The 12711-nt window shown below is 40.2% G+C and overlaps 1 non-coding gene across 1 annotated transcript; it reads left to right on the plus strand.

The window, feature by feature from the left end:
* Positions 1-11400: 11400 nt before the first annotated feature.
* On the plus strand, positions 11401-11504 carry LOC148572019 (small nucleolar RNA R71). Its single transcript, XR_015880443.1, has one exon. It is a non-coding gene; the product is annotated as a small nucleolar RNA R71 (small nucleolar RNA).
* The last annotated feature ends 1207 nt before the right edge of the window (positions 11505-12711 follow it).

Raw genomic sequence — 12711 nt, forward strand, 5'->3', positions numbered from 1 at the left:
AAAATTCTTGGGGCAACCACCCATTCTCACCAAACCCCGGGAAAGTGAAGAACTCATATTATACCTCGCAGTGGGAAGTCGGACAATAGCCTCAGCACTAGTCAGAGAAGACGAAAGTGGGCAACAACCCATCTACTTCATCAGCAAAGCTCTACAAGGGGCCGAACTAAACTATCAAAAGATAGAAAAAGTTCGCCTACGCCCTCATACTCACCTCTCAACGACCCCACCCATACTTTCAAGGTCACACTATCACAGTTTGGACCAACCAGCCCATAAAAGGCATCCTACAGAAAACAAACTTAGCTGGAAGAATCCTACAGAGGACAACTCGGATAATTCGGGGGACCCTGGACAAAACCAGAGAACATTTTGGACAATTCGGGGGACCCTAGACAAAAACAAAAAACAGCTCGGACAAATCGGGGAAAATGAAGTCCGACACATAGAATGCCCGAGTTGATGCATTTTCAAAACCAGCCAGCACCAACAACTCAGACAAATCGGGGAAAATAAAGTCCGATACATAGAATTCCCGAGCTGATGCACTTTCAAAACCAGCCAGCACCAACAGCCCGGACAATTCGGGGATATGAGGTCCGACACATACCTCGGGAGCAAAATGCCCGAGCTGATGTATTTTCAAAACTAGCCAACACCAAACCAGGGGACAATAACAGAAGCCTCATCCAAGCTACATTATAAGACTACAACAAGTCAATCTCGAAGGCGGTATAAGGGATGTACTCAGGGTCAGCCACAGTAACACGCATTAAAACTATGGAATCCAGCCAATCAGACAGGCCGTCCGGGATCTTAGTAGACATCTCAAAGACATAGGTCAACTATGAGGTTACTACCAAACAACTCGGGCAAATAAGGAAACAACTCAGACAATAACAGCAAAACATCAAGTGACAGACATGGCAGTAAAAGGGAAACCCCAGGACTCACACGAAAGTCCAGGGGCACCCTTTGGAGGCAACAACAGGGCAAGAACACAGAAAAAAGAAGTCGACAATCTATACCCAAACAGTCCGAACATCCCTCAAAAGAAGATCAAAACAAAAGCTAGAACCTTTGTACAAAAGGAGTCAGGCAACGATGAAAAGAAACAGGAACAGCAACTAAACCCTAAGCAAAGCACACATTCTTCTCAAAGGCGAATGAAAAGTGACAACAAACGATCAAAGATGCAAACTTTTTGCAGAAAGAACCAAAGTTCTTCAGAGCAAATACAAAGTCAAAGATTTACATCAAAATCATGCCAACTTCCCTATAGCCCCACCTGAAGAGCTCCCACAAGTCCTATGGGCATATTGGACAACCCCACACTCCACTACAAAGGAATCACCCTTCCGATTGGCTTACGGAATGGAGGCAATGATCACAGTGGAGGTCAAAGAAGGATCTCCCAGAGTGATCCACTACAGTGAAGAGGCCAACTCCCAACTTTAAAAGAAAGAACTCGACCTACTTCCAGAAACCCGAGAAAGAGCTCGGATCAAGGAAGAGGCATTAAAACGTCAAATGGCCTCAAGATAGAATCGGAAGGTAATCTAGCAACAACGATCTCATCCTAATCCGAAATGACATCAGAATAGGTCGGTCAGGAGAAGAGAAGCTAGCAGCCAACTGGAAAGGACTATACCAAGTTGTTCAGAAGTACATGGGAAGGGCTACTACAGACTGTCCGAACTCGAGGGGTGAGAGCTACCAAGGTCATGGCATGCCTGCAATCTAAAAAGGGTGCCAGGCCGAGATCCAAAAAGATTGCCTGACCTAGAAAGGTAAGTACTAACATGTACACACTCTTATCTTCATTTTATTGTTTAAAAGATTGCAGATTTCCTAAAAAGTTTCCTACCAAGACGCCCGACTACGGCAGGTTGGCAAGGTGAACACCAAATTCACCGCCCGATCACGACAAAGTCGGCAAGATGAAAACCAAATTCATCGTCCGATTACAAAGCGACAAGGTGAAAACCAACTTCACCGCCCGACCACGATGAAAACTGAATTCATCGTTTGATTTTGACAAAGGTCGACAAAGTAAAAACAAAATTCACTGCTATACCAAGACGCATTAATCCGAAACGCAAATTTCACTGCCAAATCACGACAAGGTCGACGGGGTGAAAACCAAATTCACCGTCCGATCATGATAAAACTCGGCAAAGATGAAACCAGAATTCATAGCCCGATTTCGACAAGGTCGGCAAAAAAGTGAAAGCAGAATTCATCGCCCGATTATAAAGCTACAGATCGGCAGAAAGTGAAAATCAAATTCACTGCACGATCACGATAAAGACCAACAAAAATGAAAACCAAATTCATCAAAAGGTCAACCAAACGGGGATCAAACCCAATTTCTACAAATCGGCAAAGATGAAAACGGAATAATGCAAGAAGTTATCGAAAGTGATCCGGAGAAAGGACCTGACGAGGTCTTAATGGATTGCTAAATAGTAACTTAAAGACTGGCCGACGTTAAGAAGTCGGACCAAGTCAACCCAAGTTATAAGTAAACCCTGGAAAGAGGTCTGGCCAACCCTATAAAAGAGGATTACTTTAACTTAGAAGGGCTCGACATGACAAAGTCGGCCCAAAACATAAAACTTATAAAAGTAATCCCTGAAAGAGACCTGAACAAGGTCCAAAAAAGAGGATTACACAAATAACTTAGAAGAGATCGACATGACGAAGTCGGTCTTCTACAAAAAAGTTATAAAAGTAATCCCTGAAAGAGACCTAAACGAGGTCCAAGAAAGAGGATTACAAAAATAACTTAGAAGAGATCGACATGACGAAGTCGGTCTCCTACAAAGCATAAAAGTTATGAAAGTAATCCCTGAAAGAGATCTGAACAAAGGTCCAAGAAAGAGGATTACAAAAATAACTTAGAAGGGCACGACATAACGGAGTCTGCGTGACAAAAAGTTATAAAAAGTAATCCATAAAAGAGACCCACCAAGGTCCAACCAAAAATGGATTACTAGAAATAACTTAGAAGCGATCGACATGAAGAAGTCGGCCCAAAGACGATTAAAGCTACAGATTGGACCGACGAGAAGAAGTCGGACCAATGAAAGCTACAGCTTGGACCGACAAGAAGAAGTCGGACCAACGAAAGCTACAGCTTGGACCGACAAGAAGAAGTCGGACCAACGAAAGCTACAGCTTGGACCGACAAGAAGAAGTCGGACCAACGAAAGCTACAACTTGGACCGACAAGAGAAGTCGGACCAACAAAAGCTAAAGAAGGATCGACAAAAGAAATCGGACCAACGAAAAACGTGCGCTAAAAGGGACATAACTTTGCCCAAAAAGCCACGGCTCCACGACAAGGCTATCGAAATTGTTCAGACCAACTAAAAAGGTTCTACCAAAGAACCCTAAAAAGTTGTCGGACAAGTTAGCCCCAAAAGACCACCTCGACCAAGCAAAAAGTGGACAAAACAAAAAGAGGTCGGACAGCAAAATGCCAACACTCTATAAACATCTCACAAAGGCCAAGGAAAGGTCAAAAGACCAAAGCCAGAAGTGCTTCGCTGAAAAAGTACGAAGTCTTAAAAAAAGACACTACTAGCAAAAAGCACGGCCTCAAAGACGGAGCTAAAAAGTCGTCCAAACAAACTATAAAAAGGTTCCCCATCGGAACACTACCTAAAAAAGTTGTTGGATTATGACTAAAAACCCCGAGCAGTGAAGACAAACAAGTCGGAAGAAGGCTGAAAAGACCTATCAACAAACTAAAAAGGGGCAATACCAAAATTGCACAAGGAGAAATTACTTAAGATCGACCAAAGTCAGGATGCTTGAGCACGACTTCCCCAAAGAGATCAAAGCTCTGAAAGCACGATCTCACGGAAAGGTCCGAACTCAAGCAGGGGCAAAGTCGTACAGGTCGATGTCAGCTAAGAAGAGGCACAAGTACGATCTCAAAAAAGAACAAGCCAAAAGGTTGGGAAACAACTTAAGGCTCGAATGTGCTTAGCTAAAAGGGAGACAACTCTGCTCAAAAAAGATAACTTTGCCAAGGTAGAGAGTTGTCAACACAAACTTAAAGCAAGGCGTAATCCAGAAGGCAAGGGTAGAAAACCCACACTACCACTCAAAAGAGGTTGGACTGTGAAGTACCAAACCTCTAGAAAATCTGCAAAGATTGCAAAGCAATGAAGAAACAAGCCAGACAGATGCTTGAGCATGACTTCCAAAGAGATCGAAGCTCTGAAAAGCACAATCTCACGGAAAGATCGAACTCAAGCAGGGGCACTGTTCATACCCTGGGTCAAGCTGTCCGACCCGGGATGTTTAGCGACAAGCCGACCGACCTCTTCAGGTCAGACTATCTGACCTCTTCTTAAAGAGCTCGGCCAATGTCCGACCTCTTCTTAAAGAGCTCGAACAAAACGCCGCAGAGACCCAAGTAGGCCCAAATGAAGGAACACAGCTCAATCTAAAGGCAGCTAAAGCCCAGAAAGATAAAGGCGGTTCCCCAGAAGATAAGATGACCTCACTCAAAGATAAGATAAGATAAGATAAGATAACTAACTTATCTTATCTAAAAAGGTCACTCTACACCATTATAAATACACTAGAGCACCCAGGTATAACTCATACTCTGATTCTACAATAAACCTGCTTAATACCCGTGCTAACTTAAGCATCTGAGTCTCTTGTAGGTACCGCCTACCCTTCGGTGACCAAGGAACAGAAGTGCAGCCAGTCCAACAAGTCGGACACAACAGCTCCGGCCGCCACCAGTCAGCCGGACACGTCATCTCTGACCAGTACAGAAGATCTCATCCGAGATCGACCTACAGTTTCAGGTAACCCTCGGAATAATTTCCCTCCAAAAAGGATGACATGATGTGTTGAAAATGATCCAACACAAAACTCACCGGCAAGTGTACCGGGTCGCATCAAGTAATAATAACTCACGTGAGTGAGGTCAATCCCACAGGGATTGAAGGATTGAGCAATTTTAGTTTAGTGGTTGATTTAGTCAAGCGAACAAGAGTTGATTTGAGTGATTTGTATCCAACAGAAGCTAAATTGCATGAAATTAAAGGGCGAGGGATAATTGACAAGAATTTAAAGTGCAGAAGAATTAAAAGAGCTGAATCTTAAAGTCCAAGTAATGTAAATTGCAGAAACTTAGATTGCAAGAAATGTAAATGACTGAAGTTTAAAGTGCAGAAAATGTAAATTGCTTGAATTATAAAAGGAATTGGGAATTTGGATTGCAGAAATTAGACAAGAGAAAGTAAAATGGCATTAAACAGAAAAGCAGAATATGAATTAAAATTGCAACAGATCAAATCAGAAGAGAACAATTGCTTGAAAATTCGAACAGCAAGCAAAATATAACATCAATTGCAATAGTTCAAAAGAAATCACAGATCTCAGGGTTAGAAGAGACTAGAGAACAAGTCTAGATCTCAATCCTTCCTTGACCCAACTAAGAACATAATTGCAAACAAAATGAAAAATGGAAATCAGTAAAGAAACTTGAATTATGCAAGAAAAGGAAACAAAGAGATCTCAAGGGTGAGGTTAAGACAGAATTTTCTCAACTCTTCACTATCAAGACTCAAGCAAGCTTTGCAGAAAAGAAAACAGGAAACCTAGAGAGGAAGAGAACTCAATTCTTCTTCCAATTCTCCAAGATCCCAAAATCAAAGTTACAGAATGAAAAATTCTAAAAGAGGTAAAACGTTCAAAGTAAAAGTTGTGGTCTTTTCTAAATCAAACTAACTTCTATTTATACACTTTCTTCTATTGATCATTAAGCCTTGAATTTGGGCTATGGCCTTGATGGAATTGGGTTGAAGATAGCCCCGATTGATTGCTCTTTGGTGCGCAGAAATCGTGACGGTTCCATTCCTTGTTAACAGCGCTGAAAACTTTATACGCACGTTTATAATCTTAATTCTTTGTCACAACTTCGCACAACTAACCAGCAAGTGCACTGGGTCATCCAAGTAATAAACCTTACGTGAGTAAGGGTCGATCCCACAGAGATTGTCGGCTTGAAGCAAGCTATGGTCACTTTGTAAATCTCAGTCAGGCGGATTCAAATGGTTATAGAGTTTTAATAATTAAATAGATAATTAAAATATGAACTAGGATAGAGATACTTATGTAATTCATTGGTGAGAATTTTAGATAAAAGTATAGAGATGCTTTCGTTCCTCTGAACCTCTGCTTTCCTGCTGTCTTCATCCAACCATTCCTACTCCTTTCCATGGCAAGCTTTATGTAGGGCATCACCGTTGTCAATGGCTACATCCCATCCTCTCTGTGAAAATGGTCCAATGCGCTGTCACTGCATGGCTAATCATCTGTCGGTTCTCGATCATACTGGAATAGGATTTACTATCCTTTTGTGTCTGTCACTGTGCCCAGCACTCGCGAGTTTGAAGCTCGTCACAGCCATCCCTTCCCAGATCCTACTCGGAATACCACAGACAATGTTTAGACTTTCCGAATCTCAAGAATGGCCATCCATGGGTTCTAACTTATACCACGAAGATTCTAATATCTCGGACTCGGTCCTCTGTATTAGATATCTAAGAGATATTCATTCTAGCTTGTTTGCATGTAGAACGGAAGTGTTTGTCAAGCACGTGTTCATAAGTGAGAATGATGATGAGCGTCACATAGTCATCACATTCATCATGTTCTTGGGTGCGAATGGATATCTTAGAATAGGAATAAGCTTGAATTGAATAGAAAAACAGTAGTACTTTGTATTAATTCATGAGGAACAGCAGAGCTCCACACCTTAATCTATGGTGTGTAGAAACTCTACCGTTTAAAAATACATAGGTGATAATGGTCCAAGCATGGCCGAATGGCCAGCCCCCATGAAAGTCTAAGATAGCATAAAACTAATCAAAGATCCCTTACAAAGATAGTAAAAAGTCCTATTTATACTAAACTAGTTACTAGGGTTTATAGAAATGATTAAATGATGCAGAAATCCACTTCTGGGGCCCACTTGGTGTGTGCTTGGGCTGAGCATTGAGCTTTACACGTGTAGAGGTCTTTCTTGGAGTTGAACGCCAGCTTGTAACCTGTTTCTGGCGTTTAACTCCACTTTGCAACCTGTTTCTGGCATTTGACTCCAGAATGCAGCATGGAACTGGCGTTCAACGCCAGTTTACATCCTTTATCCTTAATCAAAGTATAAACTATTATATATTGCTGGAAAGCCCTGAATGTCTACTTTCCAACGCAATTGAGAGCGTGCCATTTGGAGTTCTGTAGCTCCAGAAAATCCACTTTGAGTGCAGGGAGGTCAGAATCCAACAGCATCTGCAGTCCTTCTTCAACCTCTGAATCTGATTTTTGCTCAAGTCCCTCAATTTTAGTCAGAAAATACTTGAAATCACAGAAAAATACACAAACTCATAGTAAAGTCCAGAAATGTGAATTTTAATTAAAAATTAATAAAAATATACTAAAAACAAACTAAATCATACTGAAAACTATGTAAAAACAATGCCAAAAAGCGTATAAATTATCCGCTCATCATAACACCAAACTTAAATTGTTGCTTGTCCCCAAGCAACTAAAAATTAAATAGGATAAAAAGAAGAGAATATACTATAAATTCCAAAATATCAATGAAACTTAGCTCCAATCAAATGAGCGGGACTTGTAGCTTTTTGCCTCTTGAATAGTTTTGGCATCTCGCTTTATCCATTGAGGTTCAGAATGATTGGCATCTATAGGAACTTAGAATTCAGATAGTGTTATTGATTCTCCTAGTTCAGTATGTTGATTCTTAAACACAACTACTTTATGAGTCTTGGCCGTGGCCCTAAGCACTTTGTTTTCCAGTATTACCACCGGATACATAAATGCCACAGACACATAACTGGGTGAACCTTTTCAGATTGTGACTCAGCTTTGCTAAAGTCCCCAATTAGAGGTGTCCAGGGTTCTTAAGCACACTCTGTTTTTGCTTTGGACCTCGACTTTAACCTCTCAGTCTCAAGTTTTCACTTGACACCTTCACGCCACAAGCACATGGTTAGGGACAGCTTGGTTTTGCCGCTTAGGCCGGGATTTTATTCCTTTAGGCCCTCCTATCCACTGATGCTCAAAGCCTTGGATCCTTTTTTATTACCCTTGCCTTTTGGTTTTAAGGGCTATTGGCTTTTTGCTCTTGCCTTTTGGTTTAAAGAGCTTTTGGCTTTTTCTGCTTGCTTTTTCTTTTTCTTTTTCTCTTTTTTTCTTTTTTGTTTTTTTTTTCTTTTTTTTTCTGCAAGCTTTTGTATTCACTGCTTTTTCTTGCTTCAAGAATCATTTTTATGATTTTTCAGATTATCAAATAACATGTCTCCTTTTTCTTTATTCTTCAAGAGCCAACATATTTAACATTCATAAACATCAACTTCAAAAGACATATGCACTGTTCAAGCATTCATTCAGAAAACAAAAAGTATTGTCACCACATCAAAATAATTAAACTAGTTTCAAGGATGAATTCGAAACCCTGTACTTCTTGTTCTTTTGTTTTTAAAATAGTTTTCATTTAAGAGAGGTGGTGGATTCATATTCATAGCTTTAAGGCATAGACACTTAGACACTAATGATCATATAATAAGACATAAATATAAATAAACATAAAGTTCAAAAATCAAAAAATAGGAAAATAAATAAACAAAGAGATTAAGGAATGAGTCCACCTTAGTGAGGGTGGCGTCTTCCTCTTCTTGAGGAACCAATGGTGCTCTTGAGCTCCTCTATGTCTCTTCCTTGTCTTTCTTGCTCCTCCCTCGTAGCTCTTTGATCTTCTCTAATTTCATGGAGGATGATGGAGTGCTCTTGGTGCTCCACCCTTAGTTGTCCCATATTGGAACTTAATTCTCCTAGGGAAGTATTGATTTGCTCCCAATAGTTTTCTGGAGGGAAGTGCATCCCTTGAGGCATTAGTGGTTATGGAAAAACAAAAAAAAGCAATGCTTTTTTCACACCAAACATAAAATGTTTGTTCGTCCTCGAGCAAAAGAAGAAAGAAAGGATGATAAGAAGAAGAGATGGAGAAGATGGAGGTGTGTGAATGGTTCGGCCAGGGGGGTTTTGGTGGTAATGATGTGTGAAAAGGAAAGAGTGATGGTTTGAAGTTGAGTGAGTGGGTGTAGGTGGGTTATATGATGGTTTTGGAGGAGTAATGGAGGTGATTGGTGAAGGGTATTTGTGGAAGAGAGTTATGAAAAGGTGTGAAGAGGGGAGAAGAAGTGGTGGGGATCCTGTGGGGTCCACAGATCCAGTGGGGCCAAGGACTTAACATCCCTGCTCCAATTAGGCGTGTAAAATGCCCTATACATGCAATCCTGGCGTTTAACGCCAGACTGCTACCTGTTTCTGGCGTTAAACGCCACTTCCATGCTCTGTTCTGGCGTTTAATGCCAGGTAGATGCTTGTTTCTGGCGTTAAACGCCAGCTTGGTGCTTGTTTCTGGTGTTAAACGCCAGCATGCCTCTCCTCCAGGGTGTGCTATTTTCAATGCTGTTTTTCATTCTATTTTTGATTTTTCAGTAGTTTTTGTGACTCCACATGATCATCAACCTAATAAAACACGAAATAATAAAAAGAAAATAAAATAGATATGATTAAATAACATTGGGTTGCCTCCCAACAAGTGCTTCTTTAATGTCAATAGCTTGACAGTGAGCTCTCATGGAGCCTCACAGATAATCAGAGCAAGGTTGGAACCTCCTAACACCAAACTTAGAGTTTGAATGTGGGGGTTCAACACCAAACTTAGAGTTTGGTTGTGGCCTCCCAACACCAAACTTAGAGTTTGACTGTGGGGGCTTTGGTTGATTCTGCAGTGAGAGAAGCTTTTCATGCTTCCTCTCCATGGTTACAGAAGAAGATCCTTGAGTTTCAAATACAAGGTTGTCCTTATTGAGTTAAAGGACCAACTCTCCTCTGTCCACATCAATCACAGCTCTTGCTGTGGCTAGGAAGGGTCTTCCAAGGATGATGGATTCATCCTCATCCTTCCCAGTATCCAGGATTATGAAATCAGCAGGGATGTAAAGGCCTTTAACCTTTACTAGCACGTCCTCTACTTGTCTATAAGCCTGTTTTCTTGAGTTGTCTGCCATCTCTAATGAGATTCTGGCAGCCTGCACCTCAAAGATTCCCAGTTTCTCCATTACAGAGAGTGGCATGAGGTTTATCCCTGACCCAAGGTCACATAGAGCCTTCTCAAAGGCCATGGAGCCTATGGTACAAGGTATTAAGAACTTTCCAGGATCCTGTTTCTTCTGAGGCAATGTCAGTTGATCCAAATCACTCAGTTTATTGATGAGCAAGGGAGGTTCATCTTCCCAAGTCTCATTACCAAATAACTTGGCATTCAGCTTCATGATTGCACCAAGGTACTTGGCAACTTGCTCTTCAGTGACATCTTCATTCTCTTCAGAAGAAGAATACTCATCAGAGCTCATGAATGACATAAGGAGGTTCAATGGAATTTCTATGGTCTCTAGATAAGTCTTAGATTCCTTTGGTTCCTCAGAAGGAAACTCCTTATTGGTCACTGGACGTCCCAGGAGGTCTTCCTCACTGGGATTCACGTCCTCTCCCTCCCTTGTAGGTTCGGCCATGATGGTTAATTCAATGACCTTGCACTCTCTTTTTGGATTCTCTTCTGTATTGCTTGGGAGAGTACTAGAGGGAGTTTCAGTGACTCTTTTACTCAGCTGGCCCACTTGTGTCTCCAGGTTTCTAATGGAGGACCTTGTTTCATTCATGAAACTTAAAGTGGCCTTAGATAGATCAGAGACTATATTTGCTAAGTTAGATGGATCCTGCTCAGGACTCTCTGTCTTTTGCTGAGTGGATGATGGAAAAGGCTTGCTATTGCTAAACCTGTTTCTTCCACCATTGTTAAAGCCTTGTTGAGGCTTTTGTTGATCCTTCCATGAGAAATTTGGATGATTTCTCCATGAGGGATTATAGGTTTTTCCATAGGGTTCATCCATGTAATTCACTTCTTCTATTGCAGGGTTCTCAGGATCATAAGCTTCTTCTTCAGAAGATGCCTCTTTAGTACTGTTGGATGATTCCTTCAATCCATTCAGATTCTGAGAGATCATATTGACTTGCTGAGTCAATATTTTATTCTGAGCCAATATGGCATTCAGAGTATCAATTTCAAGAACTCCCTTCCTCATAGGCATCCCATTACTCACAGGATTCCTTTCAGAAGTGTACATAAACTGGTTATTTGCAACCATGTCAATGAGTTCTTGAGCTTCTGCAGGCATTTTCTTTAGGTGGATGGATCCACCTGCAGAATGGTCCAATGACATTTTAGATAATTCAGACAGACCATCATAGAATATATCCAGGATGGTCCATTCTGAAAGCATGTCAGAATGACACTTTTTGGTCAGTTCCTTATATCTCTCCCAAGCTTCATAGAGGGATTCACCTTCTTTCTGTTTGAAGGTTTGAACATCCACTCTAAGCTTGCTAAGCTTTTGAGGAGGAAAGAACTTGGCTAAGAAAGCCGTGACCAGCTTATCCCAAGAGTTTAGGCTATTTTTAGGTTGAGAGTCCAACCATATTCTAGCTCTGTCTCTTACAGCAAATGGGAAAAGCATAAGCCTGTAGACCTCGGGATCAACCCCATTGGTCTTAACAGTATCACAGATCTGCAAGAATTCAGTTAAGAACTGAAAAGGATCTTCGGATGGAAGTCCATGAAACTTGCAGTTCTGTTGCATCAGAGAAACTAATTGAGGTTTAAGCTCAAAGTTGTTTGCTCCAATGGCAGGGATCGAGATGCTTCTTCCATGTAAATTGGAATTAGGTACAGTAAAGTCACCAAACATTTTCCTTGCATTGTTATTATTTTCCGCCATGTTGTCTTCTTTTTCGAAAATTTCTGTCAAATTTTCTCCAGAGAGTTGTGCTTTAGCTTCCCTTAGCTTCCTCTTCAGAGTCCTTTCAGGTTCAGGATCAGCTTCAACAAGAATGTTCTTATCCTTGTTCCTGCTCATATGAAAAAGAAGAAAACAGAAAAGAAAATATGGAATCCTCTATGTCACAGTATAGAGATTCCTGTATGTGAGTAGAAGAAGATATGAATAGAAGATGGAGAATCCAAACACAAGGGTGAGGAGTAGGTTCGAATTCTTAGATGGAGAGGAGTGTTAGTAAATAAATAAATAATTAGAAGGAGGTGAGAGAGAAGAATTTTCGAAAATTAAATAAATTAAAATAAAAATATTTTTGTTTTTAATTTGAAATTAAAATAGAATTTGAAAATTAGAAAAGAAATAAAATTAAAATTAAAAATTAAAATAATTAGTTAATTAAAAAGGAATTTTGAAAAAGAGGGAAGGGATTTTCGAAAATTAGAGAGAGGGAATTAGTTAGGTAGTTTTGAAAAAGATAAGAATCAATCAAAAAGTTAAGTGGTTAATTGAAAAAGATTTGAAAATCAAATTTGAAAAGATAAGAAGTTAGAAAAGATTTTGAAATTGATTTTGAAAAAGATGTGATTGAAATTTATTTTGAAAAAGATTTGAAAAAGAAATTTAAAAAGATTTGATTTTGAAAATTAAAGTTGATTACTTGACTAACAAGAAACTAAAAGATATTATTTTAAAATTTAAAGATTGAACCTTTCTTACTAGGCAAGTAACAAACTTAAAATTTTTTGAATCAATCACA

Source organism: Arachis ipaensis, chromosome B3, assembly GCF_059453495.1.
Source record: "Arachis ipaensis isolate K30076 ecotype BB chromosome B3, ASM5945349v1, whole genome shotgun sequence".
NCBI classification, from domain to species: Eukaryota; Viridiplantae; Streptophyta; class Magnoliopsida; order Fabales; family Fabaceae; genus Arachis; species Arachis ipaensis.